This window comes from Scylla paramamosain, chromosome 42 (genome assembly GCF_035594125.1).
Source record: "Scylla paramamosain isolate STU-SP2022 chromosome 42, ASM3559412v1, whole genome shotgun sequence".
Taxonomy (NCBI): Eukaryota; Metazoa; Arthropoda; class Malacostraca; order Decapoda; family Portunidae; genus Scylla; species Scylla paramamosain.
Window position 1 is genome coordinate 1,028,112 of NC_087192.1, and position 6,889 is coordinate 1,035,000.

Here is a 6,889-nt window from a genome sequence, read left to right on the forward strand (position 1 = left end):
ATTTTCCCATCGACGTTAACGATAAGTGAGAGAAATAAAATAAAATTATATTGATTTACAAGCTGACAATGTTTCCATCAGTGCAGAATTCCTCCGTCAGATGGCAGTGTACTCGCTTGGTAAGTCCATAAATTAGCCAGTAGAGGGCAGAGGCGACAGTGCCAGTCACAACAGTCGCTCATAGAGGGCAGTGTGATCTCTCAGTAAGTACTTGGCTTTGCTGACAGAGGGCAAAGCTTCCTATCCAGATTGCCACTTTCACTCCTAGATGGCATGATAACTCTCTCTCTCTCTCTCTCTCTCTCTCTCTCTCTCTCTCTCTCTCTCTCTCCAATATAATTACACTTGCTAATGTCAATGTTTCTTGTATTAGATTTAAATTGTGCCTGAAAAAATCTTGGCTTGGAAAAGGCTAGCTACGGCTCATCATTATTATCTCTATTATTTGAATTGCATGTTGGTGTCTATGAATCTCTCTCTCTCTCTCTCTCTCTCTCTCTCTCTCTCTCTCTCCTCTCTCTCTCTCTCTCTCTCTCTCTCTCTCTCTCTCTCTCTCTCTCTCTCTCAGACTCCACGACCTTGAGTATCGTGCCTTTTGTACATCGGGTTGTAATCATGTAATTAAAGCCTCGTCACCCAACAACATGCGTGGCGGGGAGAGGGATGCCTTGCGCCGCCGCGATGCTGAAACGCTCTGCTCTCTCACCAGGACTGTTTTCAAAGGCCACAGAGATGAAATGCCGCGTTCCCAAGACTGATTCTACTGTCAGTAATATAGAAATGATGTTAACTTGTCACTTGAACCGCAAAAATACCTTTAAAACCCGTGTTACTTCAACTCCTAGAGCTTTTTGGATGTGGATGTGGTGGTGGTGGTGGTGCGGCGCAGGAGTGTTTCAGAATGTGGTCATGAGAGAAACAAGCTGGCGGAGGATTACTGAACGTACTTGCTGGTAAAAAAAATGATAGATAGATAGATAGGTAAGTAAATAAGTAAATAAGTAAACTGAGTAAACATAACAAAAATGGGTAAATAAAATAATGAAATAATATGTTAATAAAAAAAATAGAGGAATCTGAGTACAGTGGGAAAATTGATATTACGAAACTTCTCTCTCTCTCTCTCTCTCTCTCTCTCTCTCTCTCTCTCTCTCTCTCTCTCTCTCTCTCTCTAACACCGCCAAGACAAAAGCCCCACCCGCCGGTCACACACACACACACACACACACACACACAGACACACACACACACGGGCTGCAGTGGCGGCCAGACCCAATACTTGTGGGGGCCGCGGGCGAAGGAGCTGGGGACCCCACCCCCACTACACACACACACACACACACACACACACACACACACACACACACACACACACACACATCCTGCTCCTTACTCGCTCATTGACGGGGGAGGGAAGGCACAGGGCCATCCCGACTCCCACGCCTCTCAACACTTGCATAAACTGTTGTGATGGGCAATGGGTGCAGGGCGGGGCTATGTGTGTGTGTGTGTGTGTGTGTGTGTGTGTGTGTGTGTGTGTGTGTGTGTGTGTGTGTGTGTGTGTGTGCGCGGGTTTATCGTCAATGTCAATGTCGCTAACCTTGACTTTGTCGCACACACACACACACACACACACACACACACACACATATACACACACGTTCCATATTCTGAAACACCTCTGCGCCGCACCTCCACTGCTTTCAAAAGGCTCTAGGTGAAGCTACACGGGTCTTAAGGATGATTTTACGGTTTCTACATTCGTACCACGAGAACACACTCCTGAGAACTGGCTAATCATCTCTGTGGCCTTTGAAAACAGTCGTGGCAAGAGATCAAAGCATTCCTGAAGGGGCAACCTGTCTAACTCTTCCCTTGCACACACAAACACACACGCTGTCCTCCCTCCCACATCCTTCCCTATCTCCCCATATACAGTGTTTACGGCCGGGGCAGAGGCGGGGGAGGAGTGACAGGCGCAATAAGGAAATACTGGAGCCGCGTGGGAGTAAGACTGCTGCTCGTGGTTGGGTGATGTGGGTGAGTGTGTGGGAGACAGAGCACGGTTCGCCACGCCTCGTATTGGTGCCGCTATCTCGTTCCTGCGTTAAGGAAAGGAAGACGTGGTGGTGGTGGTGGTGGTGGTGGTGATTAGAAGTAGAAGAAAAGGATGAAGAAGCTGATGATGATGAAGAAGAAGAAGAAGAAGAAGAAGAAGAAGAAGAAGAAGAAGAAGAAGAAGAAGAAAGAAAGAAAGAAAAAAAATAATTAGAAAGAAAAGGAGTAGAAAACAATAATAATAATAATAATAGTAATAATAATAATAATAATAATGAGAAGAAGAAGAAAAGAAGAAAAAAAGAAGAGAAAAAAGAAAGAAAGAAGGAAAGAAACAAACAATAACAAGAACAACAATAAAAAGAAGAAACTGAATAACACAGGTGAGGAAGGTGAGCGGGAAAAGAACACTGTGATGCAAGTTATATGTACGAAAAACACTGTTGGTGACAAGGTTAAGGGTGAAACAACAAATGGTCTTACAAAACTATGTTGAATCTTCAGTTACAGAGGAGGGAGACACAGCAAATTCTACATTAAGTTCTCTCGCGTCGAAGTTACACAAGAAAAGACTCGAAATTTAACCCTTTGACTACCACTCGTTACATTTTTCCCTAATTACCAATCTCTCTAAGGCATCTTTACTTGTTTTACAGCCACATATAGTCTGGGAAGAAATTGCAAAATGTATTCTTTTTCATTGCTAACTTTCTTGTAGATGCTTATAAAGATTTCATGCTTTGCTTCTGGTGTTCCTAATTGTTTGGTGTCGCAGTGAAAGGGTTAACGTTCTCTTTCTGAGATTGGAAGTTATAAAAGAAAAGAAAAAAAAGAAATTATGTATTTTTTGATTTTTTGATTTATTTTTTTCATGCAAGAGGGGCACACTGGCCTAGGACAACAAAAACTCTATACCATTCCAAGGTGCCAAAGTTGCAGTGAACGAGTAACAGCAGGAACAGCTACATACTACGTGCATCTGTCTCCCTTCGTCCCCGTGTGCGCCTCTACCGTGACTAAGAAGATTACTGTAAGCTGCCAACACTCCCCGCCTCATGACTTATGGGTACACTGACACGAGGAACGAAGCACTGGTGAGGAGTATGGAAGTTTTTTTTAAGACTACTGTACTTACTCTATGCTCAGTATTTCAGCCTCGTGCTTCTTTGAGATACAGGTCAATATTCTGAAACGCTTCTTCACCGCATCCTGACTACTTTCAAAAGGCTCTAGTTGAAATTACACGTGTTTTTAAGTGTTTTTTTACAGTTTTAGTGACTGATTAACTAGGCTTCTTCATTGTACACAGGAGAAACACTCTTGAGAAACCGGTTAATCACTTCTGTGGCCTTTGGAAATGATCGTGGTGAGAGAGTCGTGGTGAGAGCCTGTCTTCAGAAACGCTGTGCTCACTCACCACGACCATTTTCCAAGGCCACAGAGATAGTTAGCCGAGGTCTCTCGAATGTTCCTCCTGTTTATAAGGTAGAAATCTTGTTAATCTGTCATTAGAACCGTAAAAACACCCTTAAAAACCCATGTCATTCCAAACAGAGCCTTCTCAAAGTAGCGGAGGGGCGGCGCAGAAGTGTTTTAGAATCAGGCTGAACTAGGGACCATTAGGATACTCATTTACCGTGCACTGCCTCGAGGAGACCCGCTAAAGGCAGTGTGCAGGTCCGTACGGTAAGGTGACACGCGGTCTCGCTCACTCCTCGCCACGCAGGAAGGCGGACGACAGGCGGCAACTGAAAGCGAGAGCGCGTCCAAGCAGGTGTTGTTGATATGACGTGGTGTTGTGCTGTGTTGCTCTAGATGCATGACACAGAGACAGACACACACACACACACAGACACACACACACACACACACACACAATGACTGGGATTGATTGACACACGAGGCTGATGAGTTCACCTTTATTGCTTCATTAGGTATAGTACAGGTTCGTAAGACAGGTGGGTACAGGTGACAAAAATTGGCAGAAAAAAAGGACAATTCAATAAGGAGAAACAAAATTATCCAAAATGACGAAAAGAAAAGGAAAACACACAAGCACACAAATACAAAACTTGGACTAATACATACAAAATAAAGTTGAATCATAAACTATCATTGAATCTTACGAAGGAAACATCGAAGTAAAGGAATAATGAGGAGTTTAATGCACCAATCCAATAACAAGTTACTGCTCATATCTCGACACTTTGTTCCCCCAGCAGGTCTGCTTTTCAAAGGCCACACAGAGATGACGAGTCGGTTGTTATGCGTGTTAATTTTCCTACTGATGGTTCACAGTAATTGGCCTCTCTCTCTTAATTCTCCTTCCTTCCATAGTTCTTTTTGGGAAGGACATTAAGAGTGGCCTTTATATCTATTTATCTATTAATTTATTTGTATCTCCTTGGTGGATAAAAAAAAAAGATAAAAAAAAAACAAAAGGTGAATAAAAAATTGCCACTGGAATTATGAAAAGTTTGGAAAATCATCAAAATTTCTACCAGACTAAATACAAAGCAGTCGAATTAGGCGTTGGAATGCCTCAGAGTAGTGCCCTGAGTGGTGCTGGGATTGCTGTTGTTGTGTTTATTTCAAGAGGAAAAATCTGAACCAGAGATGAAAAGTACAGTACACGGGAACCTTTTCCTGTACATTATGTCGCTTTGTCTCTTCCATTCATCAGACTGTAGTGAAAATAACAGATTTTTCAGGGATATTTTCATGATTCTAGTGATCTTCCAGCAAGCGTTCAGCATCATCAGAAACAAAAACACGACTATTCATCTCTGTGACATTGAAAACATTCCTGACGAGAGAACAAAGCGCTAAGCAACACGGATCTCAATGTTTATTATGGAGGAGGTGTGAGAGTCGCCGGGAAAGGGAAGCGAGGCACCAAAACGAAGGCCACTCCAAGGAAGCAAAGATCCTGCTAGCACGTGGCAGCCGCAGGACACCGAGGCTCACGTGTGTCCAGACAGCCGAGCACCGTGACGGGACGGCTTCACTGTGACAAGTGCGCGTCATCATGTCTGTCGTGCTTGTCGTGCGTTACTCGCCTCTGTTTCACACTCTTCCGCTGCATTTAACGTGTCTGACACCCTGTACTGGCGGCCTCCCCCTCAGTTTCACAGAAAGTTAATTTATTCTATTTCAAGGAATTATTATCAATGACAAAGTGACAAAACTCACACCACAAAAAATGAACAGCAGTCATAATCGTTACATTAAGCTTAATGATCAAAATGGCAGAGCTGTAATTAGTTTCTCTCTTTCATCTCACTTTGTTATTGGTGATCACCTGAAACACGCACGGAACTGTCACAGTGTTGGCTTGTGGCAATGATCCGTGCTGCCAGTAATGCCACACACACAAGGACAACCTACATTTGTAATGTAATATGAACCCGTTTTGACCCTGAATTTGTCACACGCCTGGTGATGATACTGATTACACCGCCGCGACGCACCACACCAGGCGATCCCGGGACACCCAAGTTGAGGGACGTGTACTTTACTTCCACAGACACTGGGAAGCAATTCCACGAATACGTTATCACGGCCACGAGTGATGCGTTGTCATGGGTGGCGCCAATGGCGGACCCTCTTTTTGTAAAGCCTTGTCTCCACGTGCACGCAGCGTCTCCTGCCTCGTCACTATACAAAGGTCGCCCCGCCAAGCAGCCTGCAGCCTCGCCATGAGCACCGCCATGCTTTCCCAGGCCTGTTGGTGCGTCTGTCTGTCTGTCTGTCTGTCTGTCTGTCTCCAGGACATTTTAAAACATTACCAACGGAATTTTGTGTAATTTCGAGGAAAAAAGAGTTTTAAGCCAACAGAAGATTTATATATATATATATATATATATATATATATATATATATATATATATATATATATATATATATATATATATATATATATATATATGTATATATAATAACATCTTTGAAGCTCCAACAAGAGAATGTTTGCCACATTCCAGATGAATATATTTTGGTACACTGCACACACCTCTACGGAAAATGTTTACCACATTCCACTAAGTCTAAGGAAATTGTTAGCCACATTTCGTGGCGGTAAGCAGTGCTGGTGGAGAATAATTACTACACTCTCTGAGTGTTTCATAGTCTACAGTACAGTGTCTCCACGAGGAGAAGGACGTGAAAATATAGTACAAACATGAGATAGGTGGGGAACTTAATGAAAAAGGCAAGGTATACAGATTGAAATGTAGTGCAGGAGGAGGAGGAGGAGGAGGAGGAGGAGGAGGAGGAGGAGGAGGAGGAGGAGGAGGAGGAGGAGGAGGAGGAGGAGGAGGAGGAAGAGGAGGAGGAGGAGGAGGAGGTGGTGGTGGTGATGGTAAAGGAGTGAGGGGGAACATGAATACAATACAATGAGAGAGAGAGAGAGAGAGAGAGAGAGAGAGAGAGAGAGAGAGAGAGAGAGAGAGAGAGAGAGAGAGAGAGAGAGAGAGAGAGAGAGAGAGAGAGAGAGAGAGAGAGAGAGAGAGAGAGAGAGAGAGAGAGAGAGAGAGAGAGAGAGAGAGAGAGAGAAAGGAAATAAGCAGGAAGACTAATCCCATCAACCCGTGACCTGACCTGGGCTCCAGACTGGTGACCCACTAACCCAGTAGGACTATCATGCACCGGGTGACGTCAATCGAACTTCACAAGGCGTTTACCTGACTGAGTTATGTACACCAAGTTACCGTGGTCGGGTGGTCAGTGAAGCGTGGTTTGTCCCCCCTACACACACACACACACATGAGCATCGAAAGAGCGTACCAAAAATTTTTATTGCTTTACACTAAATAAAAGGAAATAAGGAAAT